Genomic DNA, 18,960 nt, shown 5'->3' with positions numbered 1-18,960 from the left:
ACCAGTATTTAATCGATTTAGTCCTAGGATTATTGAATGCTTTAACTATTGAAAAATAGCAGATATACAAGCTCACAGCGTGGCACCGAGTGCTGCGCTGCGAGCTTGTATATCTGCTATTTTTGAAAAATCATGAAAATTTGTGCAAATCATCTTTAAACATTTGTAACTCAAATATTTGCTTATTATGGGGGGGGGGGGGGGGGGGGGGTCCCTGATACCTGATACTAAATATTTTGAGACGGAGGTCGGCGGCCAAATACATATAATTCTAAAGGGTCCTTGACATGAATGAGTTTGAGAACCACTGACGTAGAAACGTGTTTTTCAAAAAAAAAAAAAAAAAAACCTTAGAAGGATTTAGAAGAAGACACTTATAGAATCAGGTCAAAATTAGAATATTCACGATTTTTCGAAAATAGCAGATCTACAAGCTCGCTTGCACGGCACTGCGAGCTTGTAGATCTGCTATTTTTAATAGTTAAAGCATAAAATAATAACACACGATAAATGCGTACCCGTTCTGAACGGCTTAACTCCCCTGAATGACAAATGAGGATCAGGGACCATGAAATGGCCTCCAGGCCCCAGTCCAGGCTCGCTGGAGTCTCGTCTCGGGCAGCCAAGCGCTCCTCACTTGCTCCGCTACCGCCCCGACACCCACCGTGACACAAAAATCCATATTCTGAAATAAGATCTGACTCAACACAACTTCCAAGCAGCGTTGCTTGCAGTGGCGTCAGTTCAGAAAAAGCTAAGGTATGGCAACATGACTGGTGTCTTGCACGCGCGCCTTCGCGCGCGTGCAAGACACCAGTCATGTTGCCATACCTTAGCAACAGGCATGATACATTTATTTCCAGAAGTACATTCTATTTTTTTCCCCCGTTTCTACGGTTTCTTGGGCTGGATATGGAAGCCTGGAACGGTTGTTCAAGTGCAGCTAAACTTGGCATGTTAGTAAACGTGACACAATTAACAATAATGCATTGCACCTGTGCAGCTGACCTGCGGAACCTGGGAATATACCATTCTGTCAAGTTGGGGAGAATTTTGCATTTGTAGTTATTTTATTGTAATTTAACAACATAATAACCAGCGCAGATAGACAAAGAGACATTCATGGATTTATATTTAAAAGTAACTTTTATTTTCCCCCCTGGACCCAGGGTATGGCAGCTGCATACCCCTGCCGTACCCAATTGACGCTCCTGGTTGCTTGAGAGCGGGAGTGTGTGCGCGCATGTTTGCGTGTGAGAGTGCGAGAGAAATAGAGAGAAACACACACACACAAATATGCTGTGTCCTTGACCTGTTCTTATGATAGAAGATAGCGGTTCTCTTGGGTCTTTGTAAGAGGCATGCACACCTACGCTCTCTCTCGTTTGAAGAAATAAATACAAATAAATAAACATGACTCACAGAGAAGCTCGTAGTGTTCTTGAAGTGTTTGTATTATGCTCAGCGTTCCAGCTTTTATCTGCACAACTAAATATCGTTTTAGATTAATTTCAGCAGATCTATGCGCTGCAGTAGGCTAACCGTACACCCCTAGTGAGCTGTGTTGCATTGCCTGCATAAAAGACGAGACACACGGTAAAATCTAAGTCAATTCCCGTTACTTTAAACACTTAAACCCTCTAGTCCAGGGGTCTTCAATGTTTTCAGGCCAAGGACCCCTTAGTTGAGAGTGAGATGAAGCAGGGACCCCCACAACCTTTTCATAGATTCCATATAGTTTCATTGTTTAACAGCACAATCATCAGTGTATTTTGGATTCATGTCAGTTTGTGTTTTCAGATATTTAACCACTTGAACCGTCAATACTTAATAAAGTTGACCATTCACTCTGTACTTAGTGTACTCTTTTTTCCCCTCTACACCAAACCTTTTTGCCAAAAATTGCCGATCTGCGAGGCGTTGTGAGCTTGTAGATCGGCTATTTTCGGCTAAAGTTCTCAGAATATGGACACTAGGGTTCAAGTGGTTAACCCTACCAGTGCCAGCCCCTAGATGGCGCCAAAGAATGCCAGGCTTTCTCCCATAGGCGAGCGCATTAGCATCCGGGGACTCACGTTGCAGTGACGCGCATGCTCACGTTCCTGCACGTCATGGAAAGGTCCCGGATGATAATGCCAACAGAATAGCTATTCCCATTTTGTCATTTTAAAGATAATTTTTCGGCGATTTCGCCGTAAATAAACCTCACGCCACATCCCTAAAAACACAATCCAGAGATATGGGCCTCCAAAGATGTGGTTTTTCATTGGATTCGGCGGCGATTCGCGGCTACGTTCGCGGCTCACGGCCGGCATGGCTTCCCCAGGATTTGGACCACTGGATTTTAAATTTAGGCTCAGGCTTCAGGAACGTAGTCCAGTGTGCCTATCCCGAACATGTTTGGGATAGGCACACTGGACTACGTTCCGGAAGCGGCGCTGAACATTCGGTGAACATTGGGGGTCTCAAAAATTTATTTTAAACCATTTTTAATGGAATATATCGTCGGACCATGTAAAATGGCTAGCTGGCTAGCGTAGGACGAGCCAGGACCACCCACGACTCTACAAGCAGCTCAGGGTAAGTCAATTAATAAAAAAAAAAATGTTTTGGATTGAACATATCCCGAACATGTTCGGGATAGGCACAGAATGAGTTAATATAAAAAAGGAGAAAAAAAGTTTCTATCACACTAAGTAGTAACTCTGAGGACCCCCTAGGGGTCACGGACTCCCTGTTGAAGACCCCTGCTCTAGTCTATACTTACATTACTCAAATGGACCAGTACAAGTGCAAGAGAATCCCTCAGAATAGGAACAGCTGGGGTTCAAGTGGTTAATTAAGAAAACCGTAAACTTTAAATGAACCCCAGGGAGTTTTTAAAGTGCCTTGTTTATTCTCAAGTCTAAAACGCCGGCTTGGTCGAGTGCCCACATGTTGCAGGGATAGCGAGACTCGGACGATAACAAAGCGTTGTTTTGTTTGTCTCTCCTCGTCTATTCTGTTCATGTATTCTCCATTTGTCTATTCCTGTCAGTGACACAGAAAGTTAGAAAGTTTGGAAAACAGCCCCTGACTTTGAATTGACCGTCGCCACACACACACACACACCCTAAAAGTAATTTATTTAGTTAATGTGAAAGTGGAATCGAACGTGAAACTTTATTGCCTTTGGCTCGATTGCTGTTGAATTAAAAACACAGGTGTGGCTCCATGTTAGAAAATTGGCATTCCTTTTGCTTTCGCGGGCGACAGTGCGATATTTATCGTCACGGTACGCCTCAATCAAAACCTCCCGATCTCTCCGTAATGACGAACGACCCTGGATCGACCCGCTTTACCCCGCATTATTCCTCGCAAAGAGTCGATCCTTCTGGAGCGTCCCCCTCCTCCTCACCCCTGACAGTACCTGTCCAAACCCCGCTCAGCTGTGTGTGTGTGTGTGTGTGTGTGTGTGTGTGTGTGTGTGTGTGTGTGCGTGCAGGGGTGTCACACCAAATTCTGGGCCCTGGGGTACAAGGATTCACAGCGGGCCCCCCATGAATGTTCTTCATACCCATTTAGACTGAGAACGCAATATTACGTATTATTTTGTGCTTTAGCTATTGAAAAATAGCAGCCAGATATACAAGCTCACAGTGCGGCACTCGCGCTGCGAGCTTGTAGATCTGTTATTTTTGAAAAGTGTGTGGTTTTTATGAAAACCCTATGTTTCTATGTCAGTGGTGCTCAAACTTTTTCATGTGAAGGCCCCCCAAAATTATATATATTTGGCCGCGGACCTCCATCTCAAAATATTTAGTTCCAGGGACCCCTCCCAGAAGCAAAATCTGAGTTACAAATATTTGCTTAAAAAAAACATATATTCAAAGATTCAAAAATAGCAGATCTACAAGCTCGTGCCGCGCAGTGAGCTTGTATATCTGCTATTTTTCAATAGCTAAAGTATAAAATAATCAAGGCTCCTCCACCTTGGGCCCTATAGTAACTCAGTCCCACTCCCCCCCCCCCCCCTCCTTGTGACGCCCCTGTCTGGTCGGGTAGAGAGACTGTAGTTGGAGAGAAGTTTGGTGGGTTTGGATGTCAGTGGCTTTAATAACCTTTCACAAACACTCGGGGGACTGATGTAAAGCGTGGTGGCTCCCATCGGGGGCCCCCGGTGGCCCCGCGCCGGCCCCTCATTCATCATCCTGACATCACCTGACAGCCCGGCCCAAACAACACGCGCTCGCTCTCCTCTCTCTCCTCTCCTCTCCTCCCTCTTTCTTCTCCTCTCTCCAGGGACGTGCTGGGCCTCTGATTCAGCCCGGGAAAAAGAGTTGGAGAGGCCCTCATTGCGCGCTATAGAGAGAGATCTCTCTCTATAGCGCTGCTGCTGCTACTCAAAGATTTGCCATTTCAGATCATGACAAAGTGAAAAGCCAGTGGGCCAATTACTGTATTACTGTTATATTTCGTCGTTGTCGGGTGGAAACCTTGTATGTCCAAAACCGTTTGTTTTGTATTTATCATTTTAAAAATGATTTAAACTAATGAAAACAGCCGATCTACAAGCACACAACACCTCGAACCGCGAGGCGTTGTGTGCTTGTAGATCCCAATGGCCAGCACATCCCTGCCCCTCTCTCTCTCTCTCTCTCTCTCTCTCTCTCTCTCTGTCTGTTTGGACCTCTTTGTTTCTTTCTATTTTCTCCCTGTGTCACTCACTCTTGCTTTCTTTCTTTCGTTCCTTACCTCCCCCCCGCCCCATTTTCGTTCCAAAAAAACACATTCTTTTCTTCTGTCTCTGGATCCTTTCTTCTTGTTTCCTCCAGCCCCCCCCCCCCCCCCCCATCCCCCCCCCCCCCCTCCCTCAAATTCTTTCCTCATCTTTCATTCATTCTATCTCTTTCTCCCATCACCTGCCTCCTTCTATTTATCTCCTTCTGGATTGGAGGAGACCTTTCTTGACGAGTGGAGAACAACATTAGACGGTGCGTCGTGACCTTGGAGTCAGGTGTGCCAACTATGGTCATTATTAGAGATCCTTCTATAGCAGGGGTCTTCAACAGGGGGTCCGGGACCCCTAGGGGGTCCTCAGAGTTACCACAGGGGGTCCTCCAAATCTTTGTGTGATAGAAACCTTTTTTTTCTCCTTTTTTATATTAACCATATGGACCCTAGTGTCCATAATATATTCTGAGAACTTAAGCCAAACATAGCATATCTACAAGCTCACAACGCCTCGCGCTTTGTAGATCGGCTATTTTTTGGCAAGCTTGTAGATCGGCAAGCTTGTAAATCGGCTATTTTTTGGCAAAGAGGTTTAGTGCTGAGGGGAAAAAGAGCAGACTGAAAGTACAGAGTGAAAGGTCAATTTTATTAAATATTGACAGTTCAAGTGGTTAAATATCTGAAAACACAAATTGACATGAATCCAAAATACACTGATGATTGTGCTGTTAAACTATGAAAAAGGAATCTGAACAGGTTGTGGGGGTCCCTGCTTCATCTCTCTCTCAACTAAGGGGTCCGATCTACAAGCACACAACGCCTCTCATCGCGAGGCGTTGTGTGCTTGTAGATCTGCTGTTTTCACTACTTTTGTGTACGGCCTTGTATGATGAAGCAGTGCTTTGCTTTGCGAAAAAAATGTATAAATTTGAAACCTGGAGATACCTGGTTTCTGCCCGACAGTGACGATTTACTTGGTTGGCCGCCCAGCCCCCAAAATGGAACGAAGGCCAACATTTTATTTGTATTTTTTTCCTAATGGCCGGCCTGGACCGGCCGGGAATGAACCGGCCGTTCGGGAGTTGTCCCGCTTTTCCCAATGGCCAGCACGTCCCTGATGATGGCTATAGGAAAACTCGCCACTTCGGCCACTTTCACGCGTTCTGCAGGGAGGCTCCGAAAACTGAGAGTCTGCAGCGACCCGGCGCCGTGTGCAGGCTGTGCAGCCAATGTTCTGCCATGGCTCTGCTATTATGTGGGCCGGTGGTGGCCTGCGGGGGGTACCGGGGACCCGCGGAGGGGAGCTTCGATCGGGCCGGTAATTGTGTTTCTCCCAATCAAATCCAATCAGAGATAAGACAGCTGGGGCCCTCCCGCTCCTCTTTACTTCTATAAAGGAGCCGTTGGTGGAGAAAGCCCCGAGCCTGATGGCTGTTATCCACACACAGCTCCTCTGATCGCCAGGCCCCGTCACGTCGCACATCCCCACTGAGTCTAACGACCCGCCGCACACACAGGAGTACACACCACCCTGTCCTCAGCTGCCCCAGACAATGACTGTGGTTCACTTTTTACTCTTACGTCTGATTTGCGCATCGTGCCAGGGTTGGAAAATAGCCTATCTGCAAGCTCACAACGTGTCAAAGCGCCAATGTTGTTTTTGACAGAACATTTTGATTTAGTTTTAGTCAGTCTTTTGAATGAAATGTCATTTAATTTTAGTCATTATTTGGTCACCTGAAAAGTTTTAGTTTTAGTCTAATTTTAGTCGACTAAATATCATACGTTTTTCGGTGACTAAATCTACAGTTGATTTTGTCAACTGAAATGTATTTTGGTTGGCCTTGATGGCATCATAATGACTGATTTTACACTTGGTTGTGTGCTGAAAATAGCGTCGCAGACACCTGAGAGCAACCAAACATAAAATGACTCTCTTCTCCACTAGTCCCTCCCTAACGTTTTCGTCTAGTTTTTATTTTGTTGAAGAAATTGTCAATAATATTATATTTGTCTCCACCAGCCGAAGGCTGAGGGAGAGTATGTTTTCCCATTCGTCCGTGTGTCCGTGCGTGCGTCCGTGCGTGCGTCCGTGCGTGCGTCCGTCCGTGCGTCCGTCCGTGCGTCCTCGTTAGTCTTAGTTTTAGTTATCACAGCTTAGTTTTTATTTCGTCAGTGAAAGAAACGCAGTCGACAAACATTTTTCGTCATAGTTTTAGTCGACGAAATCAACACTGCAAAGTGCAACGTGTTGTGAGCTTGTAGATCTTCTGTTTTCAGTGCACGGCACAGGAGCACAACTAAAGTATAACTCATGCTTTAGTTTTTTTATATACTTAGAGAGGTTTCATGCAAAATAATAGAAAAGAATATACAGTGTATTTTCCATTATTCTGCAAATGGAAAAGAAATGGAGGTTAACACTTATCTTGTATACAAAGAAATGGATACATTTTATTGTAAGGGTTGCAGATAAGGAAGTTAAAGGTGATGACAAGTATGAAAAATGAAACTGGATTCCAAGGATAATACTGTGTTATATTTTGATTACATAAAAGTAAACCGTTTTTTTTTAAGCGATAAGGAAAATCATTTTGCGGTACTGCATTTTAAAACTGACAGATATGTTTTTTATATTTCTTTTAGCCATCTAGAAGTACCCCACATTTTTGTGTCCGTCCGTGGAAGGAAGTCATTTTCGCATTTGGTGAATAATTTGTATTCTGTGTCCATCATATGCCCAATGACCATACATGGAGATCTCTGTATCTGTCAGTCCTTGTTCCTTTCATGCCCATTTATGGATGCCCATTTATGGAGATATGGGCATACACTATATGCCCGCCAGCCTCACTTAGTTCATCCCAAAATTACTTTTTTTTCCTATTAATTACTCACACCATGGATACTTGAGTTCAATAATATTTTTTTTGTATTTGTCGCATTCCTAAGACAAAACATGTCTTATAGTAAAGTTGTCCCCATTGATTCTGTATGGAGATGACGGAGACACAACCTTGATCCATGTGAGACACTGCCGAGCAACCGGTAGCGAGCAAGTCGCCGTGTCGAGCGTTGCGAAGGTCGAATGAGCCGACTCAGCGCCGTTACCGAGTTATGTGCCGTTATAGACAGAATAGTAAATCTTTCCCCCCCCCCCCTGACTTTCGGCACTTCCGCGCGATCCAGGTGAACACAACGGAGCGCTCCCTACCTCCTCCGGTTCAGCCAATCACAAGCTTCTGTGGGCGGGTCTTAACTGGAACAAGAACGGTGTTTTAATACACCCTTATTAGACCCCGTCTTTTCCCCTGTGTGTCTTGCTAATGCTGTTAGGTGTTTGTATCAGTGATTGTGGTTGCTGCATGTGGCTCTAGTTACTGAGAGAGACGTGAGCGGGCGCACAGTGCTAATTGATGTTGAGTTGGAGGGTCCCACCTCACGGCCTGCGCGTCTGTAAATGTACTCTCTGGCGTGCACTCGACAGCACTCCATTAGAAACGGTCAGGGGCGTCACAAGGGGTAGGAAAGTGGGACTGAGTTACTAGGGCCCAAGGTGGAGGGGCCCTAGTAACTCTATTGAAAAATAGCAGATATGCGAGCTTGTAGATCTGCTATTTTTTGAAAAGTCGTGAAAATGTGTGCAAATCTTTAAATATGTATTTTTTAAGCGAACATTTTGCTTCCGGGGGGGGTCCCTGGAACTAAATATTTTGAGATGGGGGGTCCGTGGCCAAATTCTTATCATTTTGGGGGTCCTCCACATGAAAAAGTTTGAGCATCACTGACATGGAAACATGCGTTTCTTGCACGTGTAATTTTCACAATCTTTTAAAAATAGCAGATCTACAAGCTCGCAGCGCGGCACTCGGTGCCGCGCTGTGAGCTTGTATATCTGCTATTTTTCAATAGTTAACATTCATGGGGGGCCCGCAGTGAATCCTTGTACCCAGGGCCCAGAATTTGGTGTGACACCCCTGGAAACGGTTATAGTCTAGACTAGCTTGGAAAGAAAGAAAGGAAATTCAGTTTGCCTCGGAATTGTGTTCACCGCTGAATGTGACAATTATTGGCTTTGTGAAATTGGCAATACAAATGCCGCGACAAAAGGTTTATTCAAATAGCGGGTAGACAACGGCTAAAAAGGTTTATTTTTCTTAGACTTTTATTTGTATTTATCTTTTTTTGCTTTTTTTATTTGGCTTAGCTATTGCATACAACATGACTCTGGGGTTCATTTGAATTAAATGGTTCTAAATGGGAACATGGAAATGCTGAACGCCATCTGGTCGGTCTTCTCATATTCCATCTTTCTGTGGTGGACTCAGTTCACTGTTTAGCAGGCACGTGCACACATAGACATCAAAGGGGGCTTGAGCCCCTGCCCTTTTATCCGTCTGTAAAAAGTGCCCTCTTCTGACCATGAATGCAGTTTTTACTAAGGTGAAAGAAATGCAAACACCCTCTTTCCATGCCATACCTGAAGGCAGCATTCAAGAGAATTGCCTTGTCCAAACTCTCCTGAACTTGAATGCAGCATCTTATGTTGAAAGAATTGCCCTCTCTGTGTAGAAATCCATGCCATTATTACACCACATCTCCAGTATTGACTTGATTATGCTTAGTTCAGTACACTCTAACCTAACGCGAAACCAGTTTGTGTAGGCAGATGGGCAGGCGCAGCGAATCTCTCCGCAAGTCTCTGGCCAATAGTAGGTGTTCTCCTCCCCCCACTCCCCTCTGCTCCTCTGCTCAGCGCAGAGAACGCTGCTGCGTCATGACGTCAACACATTCGGTGCGACGCTCTCTGCACTCTGATTGGTTAGGGAAATTCTACACTTCCTCCAACAGTGATCATAACGCGATCGCCCAGGCTTCTTTTTCTTCCTATAGCCAAAAGAAGCCTGGGTTTCCGAAGTTCAGTATGGTTTCACACCGAAAATAGCCGACCTAGGTCGGCGAGGTCTGCTATTTTCGGTGCTTCCACCAAAAGGCCCTTTTGGAAGTTTCAGCCCCTGCCTCTCTAACATTCTCTGCACGTCCCTGCTGTGTAGTGTCCCAGGGGTGTACGTGTGCCCTTGAAAGGCCAACACTCAGATAATGAAGTCCCAACTGAAGATAGCAAAAAGCCTGTCCTTGGGGGGCGACACACCGGTCAAGACCTTTTAGGACCCTGGAGCAGGATTAGGAGTGTGCTTGACTAATCTGATCTTCAGAGTAAAGTGAAGTGCTGAAAACATGAGAATCCAACGTAATAGTAATACATATGGTTATAATAGTCATAAATAATATTGATAAATGGTTCTACAGTATAGTCATAAATAATGTAAGACATACGTAACAGTCATAAATGTGTCCCAGGCTGGTGAAACGGTCCTAATGTCGCCAGTTTTAAAACGGCAGAAAAGTGAGAAAATGAAGTCAAAGTCGTTTTTTGTATTTTTCGTTTTTTTCAAATTCACACAAGTTCGAATTTATAACAAGGGTTTCGTGTCAAAAGATAGTTGATGGTTGTAATAACATAAATAATAGACACACACACCGTGGCGTGTAACAGCCATAAATAAATGCTATTCAAAGCATTTGTTTTAGTAGTCATAAACAATATCCAGAATTGGTTTTGGTAGTCATAAACGGTATCCATAAATTGTTTTAATAGTCCAAAATAATTATCAAATTGTTGTAATAGTCATAAATGTATTGTTTTTTATTGTTGTAATAGTGGTAAATAATAGTCATAAAGTGCGTCCCAGTGGTCACCAGTATTGCATGAGTTAGTCTCTCTGTCTCTCTGGTCATAAAGCAGCAGCCAAACAATCATCTTTTTATCTATTTTTAATTTGTTTTAAGATTTGTTTTTGGGCTTCTATGCTATGATAGTAGACTGATAGGAAATGGGGAGAAAGAAGGGGAGTCGGGATTCGAACCCGCAACCCGCTGTCAGGCATCAGAGCCTTAGTGGTGTGCGCCTGGACCGCAAGGCCAGGGGGTGGCCTGCCAAACAATCGTTTAAAAAAAAAAAAAACATGGTTGTACATCCTGACTTTCCATCAGCCTTCCATGTTTGTGACACTAATATATTATCTGTCAGAGCTTCCTTCCGGTATTTGCAAGCTTTAGACCTGAAATGACTTCAACGTTTTCAGGCCAAGGACCCCTTAGTTGAGAGAGAGATGAAGCAGGGACCCCCACAACATTTTCATAGATTCCATGTAATTTCATCGTTTCACAGCACAATCATCAGTGTATTTTGGATTCATGTCAATTTGTGCTTTCAGATATTTAACCACTTGAACCGTCAATACTTAATAAACTTGACCTTTCACCAAAGCTCTTTACCGAAAATAGCCGATCTACAAGCTCACAACGGGTGTGAGCTTGTAGATCTGCTATTTTTGTCTACAGTTCTCAGAATAAGGACTTGGAGTTGTTTATAAAAAGGATTGGAAGATTTGGAGGACCCACTGTAGTAACTCTGAGGACCCCCTAGGGGTCCCGGACCCCCTGTTGAAAATGTTCCTTTTAGCCCTGCTTTTCTAAACCACAATAACGCCTGTATGTAGGGATTTCAGCAGTGCTCTGGGGATCCATTTTGCACCGGCGGTTTTCATTGTTAAGTCTTCTAATCAGCCTCTAATTTAGATCTAGGGCACCTCCAGGTGAATGCAATTAATTACCTGGCTGAATAGAAAACGTGCGCTATCAACGCTGGAGGCACGGCTCCTTCGCTAACCGGGTACCACTTACTGCCGGCGCTTGAGTGTGACAGCAATCTTAACAGCGGGTCGCTCTCGTGCTGCGTGAGGCGCTATCACACACTTAACAGAACATTGCCGAGCAGATGAGTGATGTTGTGTGTTGTGAGAAGGGAATTGACGATGCATCTGGGAGCCATCAAAAGGCTCTCATCTGGATTTGAGCGGCACGGAGGAACAAACAGGAGAGAAAGGAACACATCAGCTAGTAGCTCATGTGGACGTGACCGAGCATTGCGTCACCTCTTAAAACCACTTAAGCCCTGTTTTATAATGCATTATCGTACAGTTTCTTCATTATGACTCAAGTCAGATAACTCAGTGGTTCGCAACCCTTTCAGGCCGTGACCCACCAAATAATCATATATTAACTGGGAATCCGCCACCCTGACGAGCACTAAGATTTGAGGCATTACATTTTGTATAACACGGTTCTATTGTGAAAATAGCCGATCTTGTGAGCATGTAGAGCATGTTTACTATTTTCACAATTTCTGCCTCTAATATTTGATAATTTGACCAATGTTTAATTGAGGTATTAAAAAGTCCTTAAATTGTCACTTTAGAAATGTGCATGTACCCTCTATACACTTAAACTTTATGTTGGTTTGTTTTCTGTTGAGTGAGAAAACAATGTTGCACATTGAGTTCATCATCTGGGGACCCCCCAACATAATTTTGGGTTGAGAACCACTGGGATAACTCACCGAACCGAGCGAGGCCACACGCCGTGCCTCCTCTCGCGAGCAAGATGATTTTGCTCTCCTTTGCTCATGTGTCTCTGTGTCTTCCTCTCCTCACGCAGAAAGAGCTACCGCTGGAGAAGAAGACATCAGACGGTAACGTCCAGCCTCGCGGCTCCCTGAGCCTCTCCCTGGAGTCCCTGAACAAGCTGAACCACGGCGGCCCGGGCGGAGGAGGGAGCGGCAGCGGGGGCCTGCTGGTGTACCCCGACGCGGGGCGAGGCAGAGGCGGCCACCGCGGCGACGGCGTCACGCGGACGAGCGCGGTGGACGACTCCTCCTGCCGGGCAGAGGAGGAGGAGCCTCCTCTTCCGCCCTCCTCCTCCTCGCAGAGCTTTTCCTGCAGGCCCGGCGCGGACCCCGGAGGGGGCTCCCTCAGTGACTCCCTGTACGACAGCTTCTCCTCCTGCACCAGCCAGGGATCCAATGACGTGTAGGCACTGTGGGGGAGGGGGAGGGGGCAGGGACATGCTGGGCCCCTGATTCAGCCCGGGAAAAAGAGTTGGAGAGGCCCTCATTGCGTGCTATAGAGAGAGATCTCTCTCTATAGCGCTGCTGCTACTCAAAGATTTGCCATTTCAGATCATGACAAGTGACAAGCCAATGGGCCAATTACTGTACATGAGTTATATTTCGTCGTTGTCGGATGGAAACCTTCTATGTCCAAAACCGTTTGTTTTGTATTTATCATTTTAAAAATGATTTAAACTAGTGAAAACAGCCGATCTACAAGCACACAACGCCTCGCGGTGCGAGGCGTTGTGTGATTGTAGATCTGCTGTTTTCACTACTTTTGTGCGACGGCCTTGTATGATGAAGCAGGGCTTTGCTTTGCGAAAAAATGTACAAATTTGAAATTTGGAGATACAAGGTTTCTGCCCGACAGTGACGATTTACTTTGTTGGCCGTCCAGCCCCCAAAATGGAACGAAGGCCAACATTTTATTTTCCATAGCCGGGAATGAACCGGCCGTTCGGGAGTTGTCCCGCTTTTCCCAATGGCCAGCACGTCCCTGACCGGGGGGGAGGGGAGGGGGGGGGGTGCAACATGAGTTGAGAGGCCCTTTGTCTGACCCCCCCACTCCCCCCTCCATCCCCCCCCCCCCCAAAAAAAAAAGAAAAGAAAAACTGAAACAGAAGCACTTAGTCGGTCGGATGATACCGGGACCGGAGCTGAACTCTCTTGCGGTGTTATTAGCAATATACAATAACTATGTTTCCATGCATCTCTCCTGGGGATCCTCTTCTTATCATTGCACTGTAACAGACACTGTACAAAAGTTTGTGCAGAATGTAAAGTGAAACTTTTTGAAAGTGGTGATGATGATGATGATGTGCAGAGCTAATTATGTTTTTGGGGCCCAATAATATACTATGTAATTGCCTCTGCTACCGCTGAAGCGATTGCTTTCTGCTGCTGGGAACGTTAAACATCTACTGTATGTTGCTACGTGTATCTCTATCCTATCCTTGACACTGGGAGAGTGACAATAACAAACTTAACAACATTGATCTGTGCACATAATTTGTCGGAAGCAATATTCTCAAAAATGAACAAGAAAACAACGACGACAACGTAGCAGCTGTTAAGATCACGTTTTCAATTCTCCTCGATGTTCATTTTTACTCATTCAAAAGAACGGTGAAGATATAACTTTTTTTTGGGGTGTTGACGATTATTGTCTCAGTGTGGACCGCAAATTGAAGACGCCAAAAAATGTAAGAAGAAAACGACGGGCGAATTTAAGCTGCAAAAAAAAAGAAATGCACTTATTGAACCTGAATTTAGCGATGAGCTGGCATTACATTGATCGATTGCTCAGCTAAAATAGCGCTTTTAAATGAACTGACCTTGCAGTCTCTGGACGGTACTATATGTACAGTCAACAACACGCTTACTGGATTAATATTTAGGCCTAGAATTATTGAATGTTTTAACTATTGAAAAATAGCAGATCTACAAGCTCACAGCGCGGCACCGAGTGCCGCGCTGCGAGCTTGTAGATCTGCTATTTTTGAAAAATCATGAAAATTAGAATTTTGACCTGATTCTATAAGTGTCTTTTGAATCCTTCTTATGTTGTTTCTATGTCAGCAATCTGGCCAGCCATCGTGAAAGAAATGGTCCTTTTCACTTAACTGGAGCTCAGTTATAGTCTGTTCTTGAGAGACTACTATGTCAGTGGTTCTCAAACCTTTTCATAAGAAGGACCCCCAAAATGATATGTATTTGGCCACGGACCCCCCAACTCAAAATATTTATTTCCAGGGACCCCCCAGAAGCAAAATTTGAGAGATAAACGTTCGCTTTAAACATACATATGTTCAAAGATTTGCACACATTTTCACGACTTTTTCAAAAATAGCAGATCGCTTGTAGATCTGCTATTTTTCAATAGCTAAATAATTAAATAATTCTAGGCCTAAATGGGTTAAACCCCAAACAGCAGACAATATCACTGGTGGATATCTCAGGGAACATAACTGACCGATTGTAACAAATAAAACAGTCAATGGAAAACATGATCCATACATGCAACATCGCAGCGGGTGATCATGGGCGTTTGTTTTCCAATAATATTTCTCATGATAAAACTCCAGGATCCAACGCGTTCTTGATGTTGTCTCATGTAACATAACGGTGTATCTGAAATCTTCCAAACCTCGCTTTTCCTTTAACGGTTGTACATTATGTTGTATATAAAGAAGTTCTATGAGGTCATATTTCAGAAAGGGCATTGCTGATCGATATATGCAAATGAATAATAATAATAATGATAATAATGAATAATATGTTTTGCCAATCATTCAGCCAAGGTTGTAAATCGACTGTTTGAAAATGTGCAGAAAGTGTCTATGTGTTAATAGAATTCTTGTCCTGGGGTTCATGTTAAGAAAACGAAAAAAAGTCTTTATTTTGATCAATAAGAGCTAATTCTTTATATTTTATCACTTTATTTTAAAGACATATTTGAACTTTTAGTTATGAGGTCGTTATGCCAAAATCCTACTATCTTTAAAACTCTAATTTGACCAGCTGGTGCTAATCGTGGGTTTTTAATTTTTATTTTATTTTTTATTTTCTATGAAATGTGTTAATAATTATGTATGAAGAGAGTCTTTAAAGGACTTGTGTATTTTTCTAGTTGTCAACTATTTATACCCACATTTTGTACAGATTCCAGTGTCATTGTCATGTTTTCACCTTTTATCCTTAAAAATGTTCCTGGTTCCCTTTGTAAAGAGAAATGGTTACCAGCAGTGTTACTTTGGTAATTATTATTATTGTGTGCAATGTTCTTTTTGGCTGTTACACTCGACTTTAATGCTATATTTTATGTAACGATTTCCTAAATAAATACGAGAAACTATTTCCTATTTCAAACTCAAAAAACATAGCTTTTGTTGTTTGTGTGTGTGTTTGTGTGTGTGTGTGCGTGCGTGCGTGCGTGCGTGCGTGCGTGCGTGCGTGCGCGTGCGTGCAGGGTTCATTAAAAAACAAAACAGCAACGGGTGCACACATTTATTTTTCGTAAGCAGATACAAGCTCACAATGAGTCATAAGAGCGCGTACCGTTCTACATACACGACAGTAGAACGGTTTTGAGTTTAAAAAAATAATTGACAAACTTTTGACAAATCCCAATGAGATTCCAGGGCTAATGTGGTTTTAGAGATTCTTATTTCAGTGGTTGGGGCCATGCGTACAAGTGGCTAAATATGTCATTTTACACAGAATAAGCCCATTCCCAAGATACAACGCAACCTTTCATGGTTGGATGTGACTTATATGGGGGCTAGTAGTGTTACTGTAAATAGCAATAAAGAAACTGCTGGCTTATTGTGTCTAAAAAGACATATTTAGCCACTTGTACGCATGCCCCCATGCGTACGCATGCCCCACATTTTAGCACAGTAAACATGATAAAACAATAGAACGAAGCAAATGAAAACATTTTAACACTCACTTTTTCTTTTCTCTAATCTAAAATATGAACCCTTGTTGTAAAAAAACAAAGTTGTCCTTTAAACAGTGATATTATTACCAAACACCAATATATAGCCTAGGCTACCCCAAAAGGCAAATGTATGCCTAGTACCAGTCAGTCTGACCAGATATATGCAGCCAGCAGGGGTAAAACATGCTAATAAAATGTTAAATAATAAAAAAATTAAATGAATGTGTGCGTGGGAGAGTATCAGAACAAAATGCAGAGGAATGGACCCCCCATGGCCCCCCTAGCTAATCCATCCCTGTGTGCAGGGGCGTCACACCAAATTCTGGGCCCTGGGTACAAGGATTCACTGCGGGGCCCCCCATGAATGTTCTTCATAGGGGAGGAGGGGGTTTAACCCATTTAGACTGGGAACGCATTGTTACGCCTTATTTTGTGCTTTAACTATTGAAAAATAGCAGATATACAAGCTCACAGCGTGGCACTGAGTGCTGCGCTGCGAGCTGTATCTGCTATTTTTGAAAATGTGTGCATGTCTTTGAATATTTCAAATCCTTCTAAGGTTTTTTTTAAAAAACCTATGTTTCTATGTCAGTGGTGCTCAAACCTTTTCATGTGAAGGACCCCCAAAATGATATATATTTGGCCACGGACCCCCATCTCAAAATATTTTGTTCCAGGGACCCCCGCCAGAAGCAAAATTTGAGTTACAAATGTTCGCTTAAAAAATACATAATATTCAAAGATTTGCACACATTTTCCACAACTTTTCAAAAATAGCAGATCTACAAGCTTGCAGCCGCGCAATAGCTAAAGTATAAAATAATGAAGGCCCCTCCACCTCCTTGAGCCCTAGTAACTCAGTCCCACTCCCCCCCCCCCCTTGTGACGCCCCTGCCTGTGTGAACATGTCTGCTGCAAGCAGCATGTGTCATGGGGTGATTCATGTGTGTTCCAAGAGGGAGTGAATGAGGGAGAGAGAGTTGAAGAGAGAGAAAAAAAATAAAACTAATCTTTCCCCCTCAAGGGCACGGCGGTCATAATCACTGCTTCCCACTAAAAATCTGTCAGGATGAGTTGTGTCCAGCGACGGCAACAATTCGCACCAAAGAACCTTTTCAAAGCTATAGGGGGATTTGTAATCATTACTCTCTCGATGGGCAATTATGTGTGTAAAAAAAATAAAATCCATTCGTTTATCTACACTTGAATGCCGCCCCCCTCATGTTTCTCTTCTCTCGCACCTTGGCTATACCCCAGACCGCCTTGAGGGTAGGTATAGGCTCACCTAGATAGGAAAGGCTATATTATTTCTGAGCGGTGCTAACTGCTCCTACGTCTGGCTTTGTGTGTATGTATGTACAGTATGTATGTAGCAGGCACGTGCACACATAGACATCAAAGGGGGCTTGAGCCCCTGCCCCTTTTACTTGTCTGTAAAAAAGTGCCCTCTCTCCAGACCATGAATGCAGTTTTTACTATGGTGAAAGAAATGCTAATGCCCCTCTTTCCATGCCATAGCTGAAGGCAGCATTCAAAGAAAATTGCCTTCTTGTCCAAACTCTCCTGAACTTGAACGCAGCAGCTTATGTTGAAAGAATTGCCCTCTCTGTTTAGAAACCCATGTCGTTACGCCACATCTCCAGTATTGACTTGATTATGCTTAGTTCAGTGTGGTATCAAGCACCAAAAATAGCCAACCTCCAAGATCACAACGCGTCGCGACGCGTTGTGAGCTTGGAGGTCGGCTATTTTCAATATTTTCAACAAAAGGCCCTTTTAGATAATGCAGCCCCTGCCTCTCTAACATTCTCTGCACCTCCCTGGTATGTAGCCTATTTTATGAGCACGGAACTCCATGTATGGAGCAAAAAAACAATAAAGTTACCATATAGCCCCATTTCTAAAATAGCAAAAAATAGTGGATCTACAAAGTGCTTGTAGAGCTTGTAGATCAACTATTTTTACTATTTGTTTTGGAGGCAAAAAAGAGAAATGTTTGCCTATAGGTCTATAATAATGACATTCCCAAAATTGCTATCTGATTAATCTGCTAAAACAATTGAGAGTTGGGGACAGGACAGTAGCCTAAGCAGAAAATAACTGAATTTGAGGTTAAAACAGTAGGGGGTGGCAACCATCCCCTGATGCCCCCCCCCCAAATGTACGCCCCTGTGCAGGGGTGTCACACCAAATTCTGTGCCCTGCATGGGTACAAGGGGGTTTAACCCATTTAGAATGGGAACGCATTATTACGCATTATTTTTTAAAATAGCAGATATACAGCGCCCGCGCTGTGAGCTTGTATATCTGCTTGTAGATCTGCTATTTTTGAAAAATCTTGAAAATTTGTGCAAGTCTTTGAATATTTCAAGTTTTTTTGAAAAACCTAGCCTATATTCTATATCAGTTTCATGTGATCGGACCCCCAAAATGATATGTATTTGGCCACGGACCCCCATCTCAAAATATTTAGTTCCAGGGACCACCCCCAGAAGAAAGAATTGAGTTACAAATGTTCGCTTAAAAAAATACATAGGCCTATATTCAAAGATTTGCACAAATTTTCACGACTTTTCAAAAATAGCAGATCTACGGTGCCGCGCTGTGAGCTTGTAGATCTGCTATTTTTCAATATAATTAAGGCCCCTCCACCTTGGACTCTAGTAAACTCAGTCCCACTTCCCCCCCCCCTTGTGACGCCCCTGCCCGTGTGTGTTTGTGAGTGTGCAGCAGGACTAGACAGACGGACAGACAGACAGACAGACAGCCACAGACGGACGGCTGCTTGCTC

The 18,960-nt window shown here is 43.7% G+C and overlaps 1 pseudogene across 1 annotated transcript in view; it reads left to right on the top strand.

Annotated features, from left to right (window-relative positions):
- Nucleotides 1-12,648, top strand: part of LOC308279947 — a 259,776-nt pseudogene extending 247,128 nt beyond the window's left edge. Inside the window, exon 17 of the transcript in view lies at nt 12,274-12,648. The product of the transcript in view is annotated as an uncharacterized misc_RNA (transcript). The remainder of the gene's footprint in view (nt 1-12,273) is intronic.
- Nucleotides 12,649-18,960: the final 6,312 nt, after the last annotated feature.

The sequence above is a fragment of the Nannobrachium achirus genome, assembly GCF_963921795.1.
Source record: "Nannobrachium achirus genome assembly, chromosome: 24".
Lineage (NCBI taxonomy): Eukaryota > Metazoa > Chordata > Actinopteri > Myctophiformes > Myctophidae > Nannobrachium > Nannobrachium achirus.
This window is presented reverse-complemented; position numbering and strand designations above follow the sequence as displayed.